General features: G+C 51.2%; 38 non-coding genes and 1 pseudogene across 38 annotated transcripts in view; 27 read left to right on the forward strand and 12 right to left on the reverse strand.

Annotated features, from left to right (window-relative positions):
* Nucleotides 1-41: 41 nt before the first annotated feature.
* On the reverse strand, nucleotides 42-234 carry LOC131442783 (U2 spliceosomal RNA). The gene has a single exon (XR_009233345.1). It is a non-coding gene; the product is annotated as a U2 spliceosomal RNA (small nuclear RNA).
* A 308-nt stretch (nucleotides 235-542) lies between these two features.
* LOC131476805 (5S ribosomal RNA) lies at nucleotides 543-661 on the forward strand. Its single transcript, XR_009243169.1, has one exon. It is a non-coding gene; the product is annotated as a 5S ribosomal RNA (ribosomal RNA).
* Nucleotides 662-785: 124 nt separating this feature from the next.
* On the reverse strand, nucleotides 786-978 carry LOC131442085 (U2 spliceosomal RNA). Its single transcript, XR_009232667.1, has one exon. It is a non-coding gene; the product is annotated as a U2 spliceosomal RNA (small nuclear RNA).
* A 308-nt stretch (nucleotides 979-1,286) lies between these two features.
* Nucleotides 1,287-1,405, forward strand: LOC131476806 (5S ribosomal RNA). The gene has a single exon (XR_009243170.1). It is a non-coding gene; the product is annotated as a 5S ribosomal RNA (ribosomal RNA).
* Nucleotides 1,406-1,701: 296 nt separating this feature from the next.
* On the forward strand, nucleotides 1,702-1,820 carry LOC131477780 (5S ribosomal RNA). Its single transcript, XR_009244100.1, has one exon. It is a non-coding gene; the product is annotated as a 5S ribosomal RNA (ribosomal RNA).
* A 296-nt stretch (nucleotides 1,821-2,116) lies between these two features.
* On the forward strand, nucleotides 2,117-2,235 carry LOC131476807 (5S ribosomal RNA). Its single transcript, XR_009243171.1, has one exon. It is a non-coding gene; the product is annotated as a 5S ribosomal RNA (ribosomal RNA).
* A 296-nt stretch (nucleotides 2,236-2,531) lies between these two features.
* On the forward strand, nucleotides 2,532-2,650 carry LOC131477851 (5S ribosomal RNA). The gene has a single exon (XR_009244171.1). It is a non-coding gene; the product is annotated as a 5S ribosomal RNA (ribosomal RNA).
* A 296-nt stretch (nucleotides 2,651-2,946) lies between these two features.
* Nucleotides 2,947-3,065, forward strand: LOC131476808 (5S ribosomal RNA). Its single transcript, XR_009243172.1, has one exon. It is a non-coding gene; the product is annotated as a 5S ribosomal RNA (ribosomal RNA).
* A 124-nt stretch (nucleotides 3,066-3,189) lies between these two features.
* On the reverse strand, nucleotides 3,190-3,382 carry LOC131442086 (U2 spliceosomal RNA). The gene has a single exon (XR_009232668.1). It is a non-coding gene; the product is annotated as a U2 spliceosomal RNA (small nuclear RNA).
* Nucleotides 3,383-3,690: 308 nt separating this feature from the next.
* Nucleotides 3,691-3,809, forward strand: LOC131476811 (5S ribosomal RNA). Its single transcript, XR_009243174.1, has one exon. It is a non-coding gene; the product is annotated as a 5S ribosomal RNA (ribosomal RNA).
* A 296-nt stretch (nucleotides 3,810-4,105) lies between these two features.
* On the forward strand, nucleotides 4,106-4,224 carry LOC131477781 (5S ribosomal RNA). Its single transcript, XR_009244101.1, has one exon. It is a non-coding gene; the product is annotated as a 5S ribosomal RNA (ribosomal RNA).
* Nucleotides 4,225-4,348: 124 nt separating this feature from the next.
* LOC131442087 (U2 spliceosomal RNA) lies at nucleotides 4,349-4,541 on the reverse strand. The gene has a single exon (XR_009232669.1). It is a non-coding gene; the product is annotated as a U2 spliceosomal RNA (small nuclear RNA).
* A 308-nt stretch (nucleotides 4,542-4,849) lies between these two features.
* Nucleotides 4,850-4,968, forward strand: LOC131476812 (5S ribosomal RNA). The gene has a single exon (XR_009243175.1). It is a non-coding gene; the product is annotated as a 5S ribosomal RNA (ribosomal RNA).
* A 296-nt stretch (nucleotides 4,969-5,264) lies between these two features.
* LOC131476813 (5S ribosomal RNA) lies at nucleotides 5,265-5,383 on the forward strand. Its single transcript, XR_009243176.1, has one exon. It is a non-coding gene; the product is annotated as a 5S ribosomal RNA (ribosomal RNA).
* A 296-nt stretch (nucleotides 5,384-5,679) lies between these two features.
* LOC131476814 (5S ribosomal RNA) lies at nucleotides 5,680-5,798 on the forward strand. Its single transcript, XR_009243177.1, has one exon. It is a non-coding gene; the product is annotated as a 5S ribosomal RNA (ribosomal RNA).
* Nucleotides 5,799-5,922: 124 nt separating this feature from the next.
* Nucleotides 5,923-6,115, reverse strand: LOC131442088 (U2 spliceosomal RNA). The gene has a single exon (XR_009232670.1). It is a non-coding gene; the product is annotated as a U2 spliceosomal RNA (small nuclear RNA).
* A 308-nt stretch (nucleotides 6,116-6,423) lies between these two features.
* Nucleotides 6,424-6,542, forward strand: LOC131476815 (5S ribosomal RNA). The gene has a single exon (XR_009243178.1). It is a non-coding gene; the product is annotated as a 5S ribosomal RNA (ribosomal RNA).
* A 296-nt stretch (nucleotides 6,543-6,838) lies between these two features.
* On the forward strand, nucleotides 6,839-6,957 carry LOC131477782 (5S ribosomal RNA). Its single transcript, XR_009244102.1, has one exon. It is a non-coding gene; the product is annotated as a 5S ribosomal RNA (ribosomal RNA).
* Nucleotides 6,958-7,081: 124 nt separating this feature from the next.
* On the reverse strand, nucleotides 7,082-7,274 carry LOC131442089 (U2 spliceosomal RNA). Its single transcript, XR_009232671.1, has one exon. It is a non-coding gene; the product is annotated as a U2 spliceosomal RNA (small nuclear RNA).
* Nucleotides 7,275-7,582: 308 nt separating this feature from the next.
* On the forward strand, nucleotides 7,583-7,701 carry LOC131476816 (5S ribosomal RNA). The gene has a single exon (XR_009243179.1). It is a non-coding gene; the product is annotated as a 5S ribosomal RNA (ribosomal RNA).
* A 296-nt stretch (nucleotides 7,702-7,997) lies between these two features.
* LOC131476817 (5S ribosomal RNA) lies at nucleotides 7,998-8,116 on the forward strand. Its single transcript, XR_009243180.1, has one exon. It is a non-coding gene; the product is annotated as a 5S ribosomal RNA (ribosomal RNA).
* Nucleotides 8,117-8,412: 296 nt separating this feature from the next.
* Nucleotides 8,413-8,531, forward strand: LOC131476818 (5S ribosomal RNA). Its single transcript, XR_009243181.1, has one exon. It is a non-coding gene; the product is annotated as a 5S ribosomal RNA (ribosomal RNA).
* A 124-nt stretch (nucleotides 8,532-8,655) lies between these two features.
* On the reverse strand, nucleotides 8,656-8,848 carry LOC131442497 (U2 spliceosomal RNA). The gene has a single exon (XR_009233070.1). It is a non-coding gene; the product is annotated as a U2 spliceosomal RNA (small nuclear RNA).
* A 308-nt stretch (nucleotides 8,849-9,156) lies between these two features.
* LOC131476819 (5S ribosomal RNA) lies at nucleotides 9,157-9,275 on the forward strand. Its single transcript, XR_009243182.1, has one exon. It is a non-coding gene; the product is annotated as a 5S ribosomal RNA (ribosomal RNA).
* Nucleotides 9,276-9,399: 124 nt separating this feature from the next.
* Nucleotides 9,400-9,592, reverse strand: LOC131442090 (U2 spliceosomal RNA). The gene has a single exon (XR_009232672.1). It is a non-coding gene; the product is annotated as a U2 spliceosomal RNA (small nuclear RNA).
* Nucleotides 9,593-9,900: 308 nt separating this feature from the next.
* On the forward strand, nucleotides 9,901-10,019 carry LOC131476820 (5S ribosomal RNA). The gene has a single exon (XR_009243183.1). It is a non-coding gene; the product is annotated as a 5S ribosomal RNA (ribosomal RNA).
* Nucleotides 10,020-10,316: 297 nt separating this feature from the next.
* LOC131477718 (5S ribosomal RNA) lies at nucleotides 10,317-10,435 on the forward strand. Its single transcript, XR_009244041.1, has one exon. It is a non-coding gene; the product is annotated as a 5S ribosomal RNA (ribosomal RNA).
* A 296-nt stretch (nucleotides 10,436-10,731) lies between these two features.
* On the forward strand, nucleotides 10,732-10,850 carry LOC131441092 (5S ribosomal RNA). Its single transcript, XR_009231768.1, has one exon. It is a non-coding gene; the product is annotated as a 5S ribosomal RNA (ribosomal RNA).
* Nucleotides 10,851-11,146: 296 nt separating this feature from the next.
* LOC131476822 (5S ribosomal RNA) lies at nucleotides 11,147-11,265 on the forward strand. Its single transcript, XR_009243185.1, has one exon. It is a non-coding gene; the product is annotated as a 5S ribosomal RNA (ribosomal RNA).
* Nucleotides 11,266-11,389: 124 nt separating this feature from the next.
* Nucleotides 11,390-11,565, reverse strand: LOC131442864 (U2 spliceosomal RNA; annotated as a pseudogene).
* A 308-nt stretch (nucleotides 11,566-11,873) lies between these two features.
* Nucleotides 11,874-11,992, forward strand: LOC131476823 (5S ribosomal RNA). The gene has a single exon (XR_009243186.1). It is a non-coding gene; the product is annotated as a 5S ribosomal RNA (ribosomal RNA).
* Nucleotides 11,993-12,116: 124 nt separating this feature from the next.
* On the reverse strand, nucleotides 12,117-12,309 carry LOC131442092 (U2 spliceosomal RNA). Its single transcript, XR_009232674.1, has one exon. It is a non-coding gene; the product is annotated as a U2 spliceosomal RNA (small nuclear RNA).
* A 308-nt stretch (nucleotides 12,310-12,617) lies between these two features.
* On the forward strand, nucleotides 12,618-12,736 carry LOC131476824 (5S ribosomal RNA). Its single transcript, XR_009243187.1, has one exon. It is a non-coding gene; the product is annotated as a 5S ribosomal RNA (ribosomal RNA).
* Nucleotides 12,737-12,860: 124 nt separating this feature from the next.
* Nucleotides 12,861-13,053, reverse strand: LOC131442093 (U2 spliceosomal RNA). Its single transcript, XR_009232675.1, has one exon. It is a non-coding gene; the product is annotated as a U2 spliceosomal RNA (small nuclear RNA).
* Nucleotides 13,054-13,361: 308 nt separating this feature from the next.
* On the forward strand, nucleotides 13,362-13,480 carry LOC131476825 (5S ribosomal RNA). Its single transcript, XR_009243188.1, has one exon. It is a non-coding gene; the product is annotated as a 5S ribosomal RNA (ribosomal RNA).
* Nucleotides 13,481-13,777: 297 nt separating this feature from the next.
* LOC131477783 (5S ribosomal RNA) lies at nucleotides 13,778-13,896 on the forward strand. Its single transcript, XR_009244103.1, has one exon. It is a non-coding gene; the product is annotated as a 5S ribosomal RNA (ribosomal RNA).
* A 124-nt stretch (nucleotides 13,897-14,020) lies between these two features.
* LOC131442094 (U2 spliceosomal RNA) lies at nucleotides 14,021-14,213 on the reverse strand. The gene has a single exon (XR_009232676.1). It is a non-coding gene; the product is annotated as a U2 spliceosomal RNA (small nuclear RNA).
* A 308-nt stretch (nucleotides 14,214-14,521) lies between these two features.
* On the forward strand, nucleotides 14,522-14,640 carry LOC131476826 (5S ribosomal RNA). Its single transcript, XR_009243189.1, has one exon. It is a non-coding gene; the product is annotated as a 5S ribosomal RNA (ribosomal RNA).
* A 296-nt stretch (nucleotides 14,641-14,936) lies between these two features.
* Nucleotides 14,937-15,000, forward strand: part of LOC131441093 (5S ribosomal RNA) — a 119-nt gene continuing 55 nt past the window's right edge. Inside the window, exon 1 of the ribosomal RNA XR_009231769.1 lies at nucleotides 14,937-15,000. This exon is cut by the window's right edge and continues 55 nt beyond it. This is a non-coding gene — a ribosomal RNA (5S ribosomal RNA).

The following is a 15,000-nucleotide window of genomic DNA, read 5'->3' on the forward strand; positions in this document are numbered from 1 at the left end:
CTTCTAGTTCCAGCCTTGCTTTGGTTTTCACAGAAAAAAGAGAATGGTGCACCGTTGCTGGTGGCACTGCAATGCCAGGTCAATGCAAGGAGTGAAGAGAGCAAGCCCCAGTTTTCACCTCCCAATGCTCAAAAATGCATTTAATATTTAATCCCCATATATAGGACATATCAGATATTAAACTGATAAGAACAGATACTACACTTGATCTTAGCCAAAAGGCCGAGAAGCGATGGCCCACAAGTGTGTGGGGCCAACTCAAGATCTTGGCACACAAGTTACTTGTTGTGGTGCCATGTTTTTTAAGTGCGCATAACAAAGGCTGCTGCTGATCACCTCCGCCCCAAGGTGATCTAAGTGCACCTCTGAGCCTTGACGGACAGCTGCTTGACATTTGACACACTCAAAGGGCGCGGCCATACAGCAAAGCCCACCAAAAACAACTTAAACTCTTGAACGTTCGAAAGGCTGACCTTTGAGCTCCTCCACGAGCAGGGGGCCTTGCCTAGTCTATAAAAGGAGTCTGTGTCCCCACCCCGCCGGCTTACGGCCATACCACCCTGAGCACGCCCGATCTCGTCTGATCTCGGAAGCTAAGCAGGGTCGGGCCTGGTTAGTACTTGGATGGGAGACCGCCTGGGAATACCAGGTGCTGTAAGCTTTTACACTGCTGCTTCCTTACAAGAAACATGGGCTTGCAATTACGTTGACGCACGGGCACGGGCACAGGCACACGTTAACGTCCTTCTAGTTCCAGCCTTGCTTTGGTTTTCACAGAAAAAAGAGAATGGTGCACCGTTCCTGGTGGCACTGCAATGCCAGGTCAATGCAAGGAGTGAAGAGAGCAAGCCCCAGTTTTCACCTCCCAATGCTCAAAAATGCATTTAATATTTAATCCCCATATAGAGGACATATCAGATATTAAACTGATAAGAACAGATACTACACTTGATCTTAGCCAAAAGGCCGAGAAGCGATGGCCCACAAGTGTCTGGGGCCAACTCAAGATCTTGGCACACAAGTTACTTGTTGTGGTGCCATGTTTTTTAAGTGCGCATAACAAAGGCTGCTGCTGATCACCTCCGCCCCAAGGTGATCTAAGTGCACCTCTGAGCCTTGACGGACAGCTGCTTGACATTTGACACACTCAAAGGGCGCGGCCATACAGCAAAGCCCACCAAAAACAACTTAAACTCTTGAACGTTCGAAAGGCTGACCTTTGAGCTCCTCCACGAGCAGGGGGCCTTGCCTAGTCTATAAAAGGAGTCTGTGTCCCCACCCCGCCGGCTTACGGCCATACCACCCTGAGCACGCCCGATCTCGTCTGATCTCGGAAGCTAAGCAGGGTCGGGCCTGGTTAGTACTTGGATGGGAGACCGCCTGGGAATACCAGGTGCTGTAAGCTTTTACACTGCTGCTTCCTTACAAGAAACATGGGCTTGCAATTACGTTGACGCACGGGCACACGTTAATGTCCTTCTAGTTTCAGCCTTGGATGTCGCTCGGCAAGCATGTGAGAAGCTTGGAGATGGGGAGCAGCTTACCCATCTCGGTGTAGCTTCCTAATACTGGAATAGAGTGTAGCAGGTAGTGGAGATAAAGGCTCAAGTTTAGTGTGTTCGAAAGGCTGACTTTTGAGCTCCTCCACGAGCAGGGGGCCTTGCCTAGTCTATAAAAGGAGTCTGTGTCCCCGGCCCCTGGGCTTACGGCCATACCACCCTGAGCACGCTCGATCTCGTCTGATCTCGGAAGCTAAGCAGGGTCGGGCCTGTTTAGTACTTGGATGGGAGACCGCCTGGGAATACCAGGTGCTGTAAGCTTTTACACTGCTGCTTCCTTACAAGAAACATGGGCTTGCAATTACGTTGACGCACGGGCACACGTTAACGTCCTTCTAGTTTCAGCCTTGGATGTCGCTCTGCAAGCACGTGAGAAGCTTGGAGATGGGCAGCAGCTTACCCATCTCGATGTAGATTCCTAATACTGGAATATAGTGTAGCAGGTAGTGGAGATAAAGGCTCAAGTGCAGTGTGTTCGCAAGGCTGACTTTTGAGCTCCTCCACGAGCAGGGGGCCTTGCCTAGTCTATAAAAGGAGTCTGTGTCCCCAGCCCATTGGCTTACGGCCATACCACCCTGAGCACGCCCGATCTCGTCTGATCTCGGAAGCTAAGCAGGGTCGGGCCTGGTTAGTACTTGGATGGGAGACCGCCTGGGAATACCAGGTGCTGTAAGCTTTTACACTGCTGCTTCCTTACAAGAAACATGGGCTTGCAATTACGTTGACGCACGGGCACATGTTAACGTCCTTCTAGTTTCAGCCTTGGATGTCGCTCTGCAAGCACGTGAGAAGCTTGGAGATGGGGAGCAGCTTACCCATCTCGGTGTAGCTTCCTAATACTGGAATAGAGTGTAGCAGGTAGTGGAGATAAAGGCTCAAGTGCAGTGTGTTCGAAAGGCTGACTTTTGAGCTCCTCCACGAGCAGGGGGCCTTGACTAGTCTATAAAAGGAGTCTGTGTCCCCAGCCCGTTGGCTTACGGCCATACCACCCTGAGCACGCCCGATCTCGTCTGATCTCGGAAGCTATGCAGGGTCGGGCCTGGTTAGTACTTGGATGGGAGACCGCCTGGGAATACCAGGTGCTGTAAGCTTTTACACTGCTGCTTCCTTACAAGAAACATGGGCTTGCAATTACGTTGACGCACGGGCACATGTTAACGTCCTTCTAGTTTCAGCCTTGGATGTCGCTCTGCAAGCACGTGAGAAGCTTGGAGATGGGGAGCAGCTTACCCATCTCGGTGTAGCTTCCTAATACTGTAATAGAGTGTAGCAGGCAGTGGAGATAAAGGCTCAAGTGCAGTGTGTTCGAAAGGCTGACTTTTGAGCTCCTCCACGAGCAGGGGGCCTTGCCTAGTCTATAAAAGGAGTCTGTGTCCCCAGCCCGTTGGCTTACGGCCATACCACCCTGAGCACGCCCGATCTCGTCTGATCTCGGAAGCTAAGCAGGGTCGGGCCTGGTTAGTACTTGGATGGGAGACCGCCTGGGAATACCAGGTGCTGTAAGCTTTTACACTGCTGCTTCCTTACAAGAAACATGGGCTTGCAATTACGTTGACGCACGGGCACGGGCACAGGCACACGTTAACGTCCTTCTAGTTCCAGCCTTGCTTTGGTTTTCACAGAAAAAAGAGAATGGTGCACCGTTCCTGGTGGCACTGCAATGCCAGGTCAATGCAAGGAGTGAAGAGAGCAAGCCCCAGTTTTCACCTCCCAATGCTCAAAAATGCATTTAATATTTAATCCCCATATAGAGGACATATCAGATATTAAACTGATAAGAACAGATACTACACTTGATCTTAGCCAAAAGGCCGAGAAGCGATGGCCCACAAGTGTGTGGGGCCAACTCAAGATCTTGGCACACAAGTTACTTGTTGTGGTGCCATGTTTTTTAAGTGCGCATAACAAAGGCTGCTGCTGATCACCTCCGCCCCAAGGTGATCTAAGTGCACCTCTGAGCCTTGACGGACAGCTGCTTGACATTTGACACACTCAAAGGGCGCGGCCATACAGCAAAGCCCACCAAAAACAACTTAAACTCTTGAACGTTCGAAAGGCTGACCTTTGAGCTCCTCCACGAGCAGGGGGCCTTGCCTAGTCTATAAAAGGAGTCTGTGTCCCCAGCCCGCCGGCTTACGGCCATACCACCCTGAGCACGCCCGATCTCGTCTGATCTCGGAAGCTAAGCAGGGTCGGGCCTGGTTAGTACTTGGATGGGAGACCGCCTGGGAATACCAGGTGCTGTAAGCTTTTACACTGCTGCTTCCTTACAAGAAACATGGGCTTGCAATTACGTTGACGCACGGGCACACGTTAATGTCCTTCTAGTTTCAACCTTGGATGTCGCTCTGCAAGCATGTGAGAAGCTTGGAGATGGAAAGCAGCTTACCCATCTCGGTGTAGCTTCCAAATACTGGAATAGAGTGTAGCAGGTAGTGGAGATAAAGGCTCAAGTTTAGTGTGTTCGAAAGGCTAACTTTTGAGCTCCTCCACGAGCAGGGGGCCTTGCCTAGTCTATAAAAGGAGTCTGTGTCCCCGGCCCCTGGGCTTACGGCCATACCACCCTGAGCACGCTCGATCTCGTCTGATCTCGGAAGCTAAGCAGGGTCGGGCCTGTTTAGTACTTGGATGGGAGACCGCCTGGGAATACCAGGTGCTGTAAGCTTTTACACTGCTGCTTCCTTACAAGAAACATGGGCTTGCAATTACGTTGACGCACGGGCACGGGCACAGGCACACGTTAACGTCCTTCTAGTTCCAGCCTTGCTTTGGTTTTCACAGAAAAAAGAGAATGGTGCACCGTTCCTGGTGGCACTGCAATGCCAGGTCAATGCAAGGAGTGAAGAGAGCAAGCCCCAGTTTTCACCTCCCAATGCTCAAAAATGCATTTAATATTTAATCCCCATATAGAGGACATATCAGATATTAAACTGATAAGAACAGATACTACACTTGATCTTAGCCAAAAGGCCGAGAAGCGATGGCCCACAAGTGTGTGGGGCCAACTCAAGATCTTGGCACACAAGTTACTTGTTGTGGTGCCATGTTTTTTAAGTGCGCATAACAAAGGCTGCTGCTGATCACCTCCGCCCCAAGGTGATCTAAGTGCACCTCTGAGCCTTGACGGACAGCTGCTTGACATTTGACACACTCAAAGGGCGCGGCCATACAGCAAAGCCCACCAAAAACAACTTAAACTCTTGAACGTTCGAAAGGCTGACCTTTGAGCTCCTCCACGAGCAGGGGGCCTTGCCTAGTCTATAAAAGGAGTCTGTGTCCCCAGCCCGTCGGCTTACGGCCATACCACCCTGAGCACGCCCGATCTCGTCTGATCTCGGAAGCTAAGCAGGGTCGGGCCTGGTTAGTACTTGGATGGGAGACCGCCTGGGAATACCAGGTGCTGTAAGCTTTTACACTGCTGCTTCCTTACAAGAAACATGGGCTTGCAATTACGTTGACGCACGGGCACACGTTAACGTCCTTCTAGTTTCAGCCTTGGATGTCGCTCTGCAAGCACGTGAGAAGCTTGGAGATGGGCAGCAGCTTACCCATCTCGATGTAGCTTCCTAATACTGGAATAGAGTGTAGCAGGTAGTGGAAATAAAGGCTCAAGTTTAGTGTGTTCGAAAGGCTAACTTTTGAGCTCCTCCACGAGCAGGGGGCCTTGCCTAGTCTATAAAAGGAGTCTGTGTCCCCAGCCCGTTGGCTTACGGCCATACCACCCTGAGCACGCCCGATCTCGTCTGATCTCGGAAGCTAAGCAGGGTCGGGCCTGGTTAGTACTTGGATGGGAGACCGCCTGGGAATACCAGGTGCTGTAAGCTTTTACACTGCTGCTTCCTTACAAGAAACATGGGCTTGCAATTACGTTGACGCACGGGCACATGTTAACGTCCTTCTAGTTTCAGCCTTGGATGTCGCTCTGCAAGCACGTGAGAAGCTTGGAGATGGGGAGCAGCTTACCCATCTCTGTGTAGCTTCCTAATACTGTAATAGAGTGTAGCAGGCAGTGGAGATAAAGGCTCAAGTGCAGTGTGTTCGAAAGGCTGACTTTTGAGCTCCTCCACGAGCAGGGGGCCTTGCCTAGTCTATAAAAGGAGTCTGTGTCCCCAGCCCGTTGGCTTACGGCCATACCACCCTGAGCACGCCCGATCTCGTCTGATCTCGGAAGCTAAGCAGGGTCGGGCCTGGTTAGTACTTGGATGGGAGACCGCCTGGGAATACCAGGTGCTGTAAGCTTTTACACTGCTGCTTCCTTACAAGAAACATGGGCTTGCAATTACGTTGACGCACGGGCACGGGCACAGGCACACGTTAACGTCCTTCTAGTTCCAGCCTTGCTTTGGTTTTCACAGAAAAAAGAGAATGGTGCACCGTTCCTGGTGGCACTGCAATGCCAGGTCAATGCAAGGAGTGAAGAGAGCAAGCCCCAGTTTTCACCTCCCAATGCTCAAAAATGCATTTAATATTTAATCCCCATATAGAGGACATATCAGATATTAAACTGATAAGAACAGATACTACACTTGATCTTAGCCAAAAGGCCGAGAAGCGATGGCCCACAAGTATCTGGGGCCAACTCAAGATCTTGGCACACAAGTTAATTGTTGTGGTGCCATGTTTTTTAAGTGCGCATAACAAAGGCTGCTGCTGATCACCTCCGCCCCAAGGTGATCTAAGTGCACCTCTGAGCCTTGACGGACAGCTGCTTGACATTTGACACACTCAAAGGGCGCGGCCATACAGCAAAGCCCACCAAAAACAACTTAAACTCTTGAACGTTCGAAAGGCTGACCTTTGAGCTCCTCCACGAGCAGGGGGCCTTGCCTAGTCTATAAAAGGAGTCTGTGTCCCCAGCCCGCCGGCTTACGGCCATACCACCCTGAGCACGCCCGATCTCGTCTGATCTCGGAAGCTAAGCAGGGTCGGGCCTGGTTAGTACTTGGATGGGAGACCGCCTGGGAATACCAGGTGCTGTAAGCTTTTACACTGCTGCTTCCTTACAAGAAACATGGGCTTGCAATTACGTTGACGCACGGGCACACGTTAATGTCCTTCTAGTTTCAACCTTGGATGTCGCTCTGCAAGCATGTGAGAAGCTTGGAGATGGAAAGCAGCTTACCCATCTCGGTGTAGCTTCCAAATACTGGAATAGAGTGTAGCAGGTAGTGGAGATAAAGGCTCAAGTTTAGTGTGTTCGAAAGGCTAACTTTTGAGCTCCTCCACGAGCAGGGGGCCTTGCCTAGTCTATAAAAGGAGTCTGTGTCCCCGGCCCCTGGGCTTACGGCCATACCACCCTGAGCACGCTCGATCTCGTCTGATCTCGGAAGCTAAGCAGGGTCGGGCCTGTTTAGTACTTGGATGGGAGACCGCCTGGGAATACCAGGTGCTGTAAGCTTTTACACTGCTGCTTCCTTACAAGAAACATGGGCTTGCAATTACGTTGACGCACGGGCACGGGCACAGGCACACGTTAACGTCCTTCTAGTTCCAGCCTTGCTTTGGTTTTCACAGAAAAAAGAGAATGGTGCACCGTTCCTGGTGGCACTGCAATGCCAGGTCAATGCAAGGAGTGAAGAGAGCAAGCCCCAGTTTTCACCTCCCAATGCTCAAAAATGCATTTAATATTTAATCCCCATATAGAGGACATATCAGATATTAAACTGATAAGAACAGATACTACACTTGATCTTAGCCAAAAGGCCGAGAAGCGATGGCCCACAAGTGTGTGGGGCCAACTCAAGATCTTGGCACACAAGTTACTTGTTGTGGTGCCATGTTTTTTAAGTGCGCATAACAAAGGCTGCTGCTGATCACCTCCGCCCCAAGGTGATCTAAGTGCACCTCTGAGCCTTGACGGACAGCTGCTTGACATTTGACACACTCAAAGGGCGCGGCCATACAGCAAAGCCCACCAAAAACAACTTAAACTCTTGAACGTTCGAAAGGCTGACCTTTGAGCTCCTCCACGAGCAGGGGGCCTTGCCTAGTCTATAAAAGGAGTCTGTGTCCCCAGCCCGTCGGCTTACGGCCATACCACCCTGAGCACGCCCGATCTCGTCTGATCTCGGAAGCTAAGCAGGGTCGGGCCTGGTTAGTACTTGGATGGGAGACCGCCTGGGAATACCAGGTGCTGTAAGCTTTTACACTGCTGCTTCCTTACAAGAAACATGGGCTTGCAATTACGTTGACGCACGGGCACACGTTAACGTCCTTCTAGTTTCAGCCTTGGATGTCGCTCTGCAAGCACGTGAGAAGCTTGGAGATGGGCAGCAGCTTACCCATCTCGATGTAGCTTCCTAATACTGGAATAGAGTGTAGCAGGTAGTGGAAATAAAGGCTCAAGTTTAGTGTGTTCGAAAGGCTAACTTTTGAGCTCCTCCACGAGCAGGGGGCCTTGCCTAGTCTATAAAAGGAGTCTGTGTCCCCAGCCCGTTGGCTTACGGCCATACCACCCTGAGCACGCCCGATCTCGTCTGATCTCGGAAGCTAAGCAGGGTCGGGCCTGGTTAGTACTTGGATGGGAGACCGCCTGGGAATACCAGGTGCTGTAAGCTTTTACACTGCTGCTTCCTTACAAGAAACATGGGCTTGCAATTACGTTGACGCACGGGCACATGTTAACGTCCTTCTAGTTTCAGCCTTGGATGTCGCTCTGCAAGCACGTGAGAAGCTTGGAGATGGGGAGCAGCTTACCCATCTCGGTGTAGCTTCCTAATACTGGAATAGAGTGTAGCAGGCAGTGGAGATAAAGGCTCAAGTGCAGTGTGTTCGAAAGGCTGACTTTTGAGCTCCTCCACGAGCAGGGGGCCTTGCCTAGTCTATAAAAGGAGTCTGTGTCCCCAGCCCGTTGGCTTACGGCCATACCACCCTGAGCACGCCCGATCTCGTCTGATCTCGGAAGCTAAGCAGGGTCGGGCCTGGTTAGTACTTGGATGGGAGACCGCCTGGGAATACCAGGTGCTGTAAGCTTTTACACTGCTGCTTCCTTACAAGAAACATGGGCTTGCAATTACGTTGACGCACGGGCACGGGCACAGGCACACGTTAACGTCCTTCTAGTTCCAGCCTTGCTTTGGTTTTCACAGAAAAAAGAGAATGGTGCACCGTTCCTGGTGGCACTGCAATGCCAGGTCAATGCAAGGAGTGAAGAGAGCAAGCCCCAGTTTTCACCTCCCAATGCTCAAAAATGCATTTAATATTTAATCCCCATATAGTGGACATATCAGATATTAAACTGATAAGAACAGATACTACACTTGATCTTAGCCAAAAGGCCGAGAAGCGATGGCCCACAAGTATCTGGGGCCAACTCAAGATCTTGGCACACAAGTTACTTGTTGTGGTGCCATGTTTTTTAAGTGCGCATAACAAAGGCTGCTGCTGATCACCTCCGCCCCAAGGTGATCTAAGTGCACCTCTGAGCCTTGACGGACAGCTGCTTGACATTTGACACACTCAAAGGGCGCGGCCATACAGCAAAGCCCACCAAAAACAACTTAAACTCTTGAACGTTCGAAAGGCTGACCTTTGAGCTCCTCCACGAGCAGGGGGCCTTGCCTAGTCTATAAAAGGAGTCTGTGTCCCCAGCCCGCCGGCTTACGGCCATACCACCCTGAGCACGCCCGATCTCGTCTGATCTCGGAAGCTAAGCAGGGTCGGGCCTGGTTAGTACTTGGATGGGAGACCGCCTGGGAATACCAGGTGCTGTAAGCTTTTACACTGCTGCTTCCTTACAAGAAACATGGGCTTGCAATTACGTTGACGCACGGGCACGGGCACAGGCACACGTTAACGTCCTTCTAGTTCCAGCCTTGCTTTGGTTTTCACAGAAAAAAGAGAATGGTGCACCGTTCCTGGTGGCACTGCAATGCCAGGTCAATGCAAGGAGTGAAGAGAGCAAGCCCCAGTTTTCACCTCCCAATGCTCAAAAATGCATTTAATATTTAATCCCCATATAGAGGACATATCAGATATTAAACTGATAAGAACAGATACTACACTTGATCTTAGCCAAAAGGCCGAGAAGCGATGGCCCACAAGTGTCTGGGGCCAACTCAAGATCTTGGCACACAAGTTACTTGTTGTGGTGCCATGTTTTTTAAGTGCGCATAACAAAGGCTGCTGCTGATCACCTCCGCCCCAAGGTGATCTAAGTGCACCTCTGAGCCTTGACGGACAGCTGCTTGACATTTGACACACTCAAAGGGCGCGGCCATACAGCAAAGCCCACCAAAAACAACTTAAACTCTTGAACGTTCGAAAGGCTGACCTTTGAGCTCCTCCACGAGCAGGGGGCCTTGCCTAGTCTATAAAAGGAGTCTGTGTCCCCAGCCCGCCGGCTTACGGCCATACCACCCTGAGCACGCCCGATCTCGTCTGATCTCGGAAGCTAAGCAGGGTCGGGCCTGGTTAGTACTTGGATGGGAGACCGCCTGGGAATACCAGGTGCTGTAAGCTTTTACACTGCTGCTTCCTTACAAGAAACATGGGCTTGCAATTACGTTGACGCACGGGCACACGTTAATGTCCTTCTAGTTTCAGCCTTGGATGTCGCTCTGCAAGCATGTGAGAAGCTTGGAGATGGGGAGCAGCTTACCCATCTCGGTGTAGCTTCCTAATACTGGAATAGAGTGTAGCAGGTAGTGGAGATAAAGGCTCAAGTTTAGTGTGTTCGAAAGGCTAACTTTTGAGCTCCTCCACGAGCAGGGGGCCTTGCCTAGTCTATAAAAGGAGTCTGTGTCCCCGGCCCCCTGGGCTTACGGCCATACCACCCTGAGCACGCTCGATCTCGTCTGATCTCGGAAGCTAAGCAGGGTCGGGCCTGGTTAGTACTTGGATGGGAGTCCGCCTGGGAATACCAGGTGCTGTAAGCTTTTACACTGCTGCTTCCTTACAAGAAACATGGGCTTGCAATTACGTTGACGCACGGGCACACGTTAATGTCCTTCTAGTTTCAGCCTTGGATGTCGCTCTGCAAGCATGTGAGAAGCTTGGAGATGGGGAGCAGCTTACCCATCTCGGTGTAGCTTCCTAATACTGGAATAGAGTGTAGCAGGTAGTGGAGATAAAGGCTCAAGTTTAGTGTGTTCGAAAGGCTAACTTTTGAGCTCCTCCACGAGCAGGGGGCCTTGCCTAGTCTATAAAAGGAGTCTGTGTCCCCGGCCCCTGGGCTTACGGCCATACCACCCTGAGCACGCTCGATCTCGTCTGATCTCGGACGCTAAGCAGGGTCGGGCCTGTTTAGTACTTGGATGGGAGACCGCCTGGGAATACCAGGTGCTGTAAGCTTTTACACTGCTGCTTCCTTACAAGAAACATGGGCTTGCAATTACGTTGACGCACGGGCACACGTTAACGTCCTTCTAGTTTCAGCCTTGGATGTCGCTCTGCAAGCACGTGAGAAGCTTGGAGATGGGCAGCAGCTTACCCATCGCGATGTAGCTTCCTAATACTGGAATATAGTGTAGCAGGTAGTGGAGATAAAGGCTCAAGTGCAGTGTGTTCGAAAGGCTGACTTTTGAGCTCCTCCACGAGCAGGGGGCCTTGCCTAGTCTATAAAAGGAGTCTGTGTCCCCAGCCCGTCGGCTTACGGCCATACCACCCTGAGCACGCCCGATCTCGTCTGATCTCGGAAGCTAAGCAGGGTCGGGCCTGGTTAGTACTTGGATGGGAGACCGCCTGGGAATACCAGGTGCTGTAAGCTTTTACACTGCTGCTTCCTTACAAGAAACATGGGCTTGCAATTACGTTGACGCACGGGCACGGGCACAGGCACACGTTAACGTCCTTCTAGTTCCAGCCTTGCTTTGGTTTTCACAGAAAAAAGAGAATGGTGCACCGTTCCTGGTGGCACTGCAATGCCAGGTCAATGCAAGGAGTGAAGAGAGCAAGCCCCAGTTTTCACCTCCCAATGCTCAAAAATGCATTATAGAGGACATATCAGATATTAAACTGATAAGAACAGATACTACACTTGATCTTAGCCAAAAGGCCGAGAAGCGATGGCCCACAAGTGTCTGGGGCCAACTCAAGATCTTGGCACACAAGTTACTTGTTGTGGTGCCATGTTTTTTAAGTGCGCATAACAAAGGCTGCTGCTGATCACCTCCGCCCCAGGGTGATCTAAGTGCACCTCTGAGCCTTGACGGTCAGCTGCTTGACATTTGACACACTCAAAGGGCGCGGCCATACAGCAAAGCCCACCAAAAACAACTTAAACTCTTGAACGTTCGAAAGGCTGACCTTTGAGCTCCTCCACGAGCAGGGGGCCTTGCTTGGTCTATAAAAGGAGTCTGTGTCCCCAGCCCGTCGGCTTACGGCCATACCACCCTGAGCACGCCCGATCTCGTCTGATCTCGGAAGCTAAGCAGGGTCGGGCCTGGTTAGTACTTGGATGGGAGACCGCCTGGGAATACCAGGTGCTGTAAGCTTTTACACTGCTGCTTCCTTACAAGAAACATGGGCTTGCAATTACGTTGACGCACGGGCACGGGCACAGGCACACGTTAACGTCCTTCTAGTTCCAGCCTTGCTTTGGTTTTCACAGAAAAAAGAGAATGGTGCACCGTTCCTGGTGGCACTGCAATGCCAGGTCAATGCAAGGAGTGAAGAGAGCAAGCCCCAGTTTTCACCTCCCAATGCTCAAAAATGCATTTAATATTTAATCCCCATATAGAGGACATATCAGATATTAAACTGATAAGAACAGATACTACACTTGATCTTAGCCAAAAGGCCGAGAAGCGATGGCCCACAAGTGTCTGGGGCCAACTCAAGATCTTGGCACACAAGTTACTTGTTGTGGTGCCATGTTTTTTAAGTGCGCATAACAAAGGCTGCTGCTGATCACCTCCGCCCCAAGGTGATCTAAGTGCACCTCTGAGCCTTGACGGACAGCTGCTTGACATTTGACACACTCAAAGGGCGCGGCCATACAGCAAAGCCCACCAAAAACAACTTAAACTCTTGAACGTTCGAAAGGCTGACCTTTGAGCTCCTCCACGAGCAGGGGGCCTTGCCTAGTCTATAAAAGGAGTCTGTGTCCCCAGCCCGCCGGCTTACGGCCATACCACCCTGAGCACGCCCGATCTCGTCTGATCTCGGAAGCTAAGCAGGGTCGGGCCTGGTTAGTACTTGGATGGGAGACCGCCTGGGAATACCAGGTGCTGTAAGCTTTTACACTGCTGCTTCCTTACAAGAAACATGGGCTTGCAATTACGTTGACGCACGGGCACGGGCACAGGCACACGTTAACGTCCTTCTAGTTCCAGCCTTGCTTTGGTTTTCACAGAAAAAAGAGAATGGTGCACCGTTCCTGGTGGCACTGCAATGCCAGGTCAATGCAAGGAGTGAAGAGAGCAAGCCCCAGTTTTCACCTCCCAATGCTCAAAAATGCATTTAATATTTAATCCCCATATAGAGGACATATCAGATATTAAACTGATAAGAACAGATACTACACTTGATCTTAGCCAAAAGGCCGAGAAGCGATGGCCCACAAGTGTCTGGGGCCAACTCAAGATCTTGGCACACAAGTTACTTGTTGTGGTGCCATGTTTTTTAAGTGCGCATAACAAAGGCTGCTGCTGATCACCTCCGCCCCAAGGTGATCTAAGTGCACCTCTGAGCCTTGACGGACAGCTGCTTGACATTTGACACACTCAAAGGGCGCGGCCATACAGCAAAGCCCACCAAAAACAACTTAAACTCTTGAACGTTCGAAAGGCTGACCTTTGAGCTCCTCCACGAGCAGGGGGCCTTGCCTAGTCTATAAAAGGAGTCTGTGTCCCCAGCCCGCCGGCTTACGGCCATACCACCCTGAGCACGCCCGATCTCGTCTGATCTCGGAAGCTAAGCAGGGTCGGGCCTGGTTAGTACTTGGATGGGAGACCGCCTGGGAATACCAGGTGCTGTAAGCTTTTACACTGCTGCTTCCTTACAAGAAACATGGGCTTGCAATTACGTTGACGCACGGGCACACGTTAATGTCCTTCTAGTTTCAGCCTTGGATGTCGCTCTGCAAGCATGTGAGAAGCTTGGAGATGGGGAGCAGCTTACCCATCTCGGTGTAGCTTCCTAATACTGGAATAGAGTGTAGCAGGTAGTGGAGATAAAGGCTCAAGTTTAGTGTGTTCGAAAGGCTAACTTTTGAGCTCCTCCACGAGCAGGGGGCCTTGCCTAGTCTATAAAAGGAGTCTGTGTCCCCGGCCCCCTGGGCTTACGGCCATACCACCCTGAGCACGCTCGATCTCGTCTGATCTCGGAAGCTAAGCAGGGTCGGGCCTGTTTAGTACTTGGATGGGAGACCGCCTGGGAATACCAGGTGCTGTAAGCTTTTACACTGCTGCTTCCTTACAAGAAACATGGGCTTGCAATTACGTTGACGCACGGGCACGGGCACAGGCACACGTTAACGTCCTTCTAGTTCCAGCCTTGCTTTGGTTTTCACAGAAAAAAGAGAATGGTGCACCGTTCCTGGTGGCACTGCAATGCCAGGTCAATGCAAGGAGTGAAGAGAGCAAGCCCCAGTTTTCACCTCCCAATGCTCAAAAATGCATTTAATATTTAATCCCCATATAGAGGACATATCAGATATTAAACTGATAAGAACAGATACTACACTTGATCTTAGCCAAAAGGCCGAGAAGCGATGGCCCACAAGTGTGTGGGGCCAACTCAAGATCTTGGCACACAAGTTACTTGTTGTGGTGCCATGTTTTTTAAGTGCGCATAACAAAGGCTGCTGCTGATCACCTCCGCCCCAAGGTGATCTAAGTGCACCTCTGAGCCTTGACGGACAGCTGCTTGACATTTGACACACTCAAAGGGCGCGGCCATACAGCAAAGCCCACCAAAAACAACTTAAACTCTTGAACGTTCGAAAGGCTGACCTTTGAGCTCCTCCACGAGCAGGGGGCCTTGCCTAGTCTATAAAAGGAGTCTGTGTCCCCAGCCCGCCGGCTTACGGCCATACCACCCTGAGCACGCCCGATCTCGTCTGATCTCGGAAGCTAAGCAGGGTCGGGCCTGGTTAGTACTTGGATGGGAGACCGCCTGGGAATACCAGGTGCTGTAAGCTTTTACACTGCTGCTTCCTTACAAGAAACATGGGCTTGCAATTACGTTGACGCACGGGCACACGTTAATGTCATTCTAGTTTCAGCCTTGGATGTCGCTCTGCAAGCATGTGAGAAGCTTGGAGATGGGGAGCAGCTTACCCATCTCGGTGTAGCTTCCTAATACTGGAATAGAGTGTAGCAGGTAGTGGAGATAAAGGCTCAAGTTTAGTGTGTTCGAAAGGCTAACTTTTGAGCTCCTCCACGAGCAGGGGGCCTTGCCTAGTCTATAAAAGGAGTCTGTGTCCCCGGCCCCTGGGCTTACGGCCATACCACCCTGAGCACGCTCGATCTCGTCTGATCTCGGACGCTAAGCAGGGTCG

This window comes from Solea solea, chromosome 16, assembly GCF_958295425.1.
Source record: "Solea solea chromosome 16, fSolSol10.1, whole genome shotgun sequence".
NCBI lineage: Eukaryota > Metazoa > Chordata > Actinopteri > Pleuronectiformes > Soleidae > Solea > Solea solea.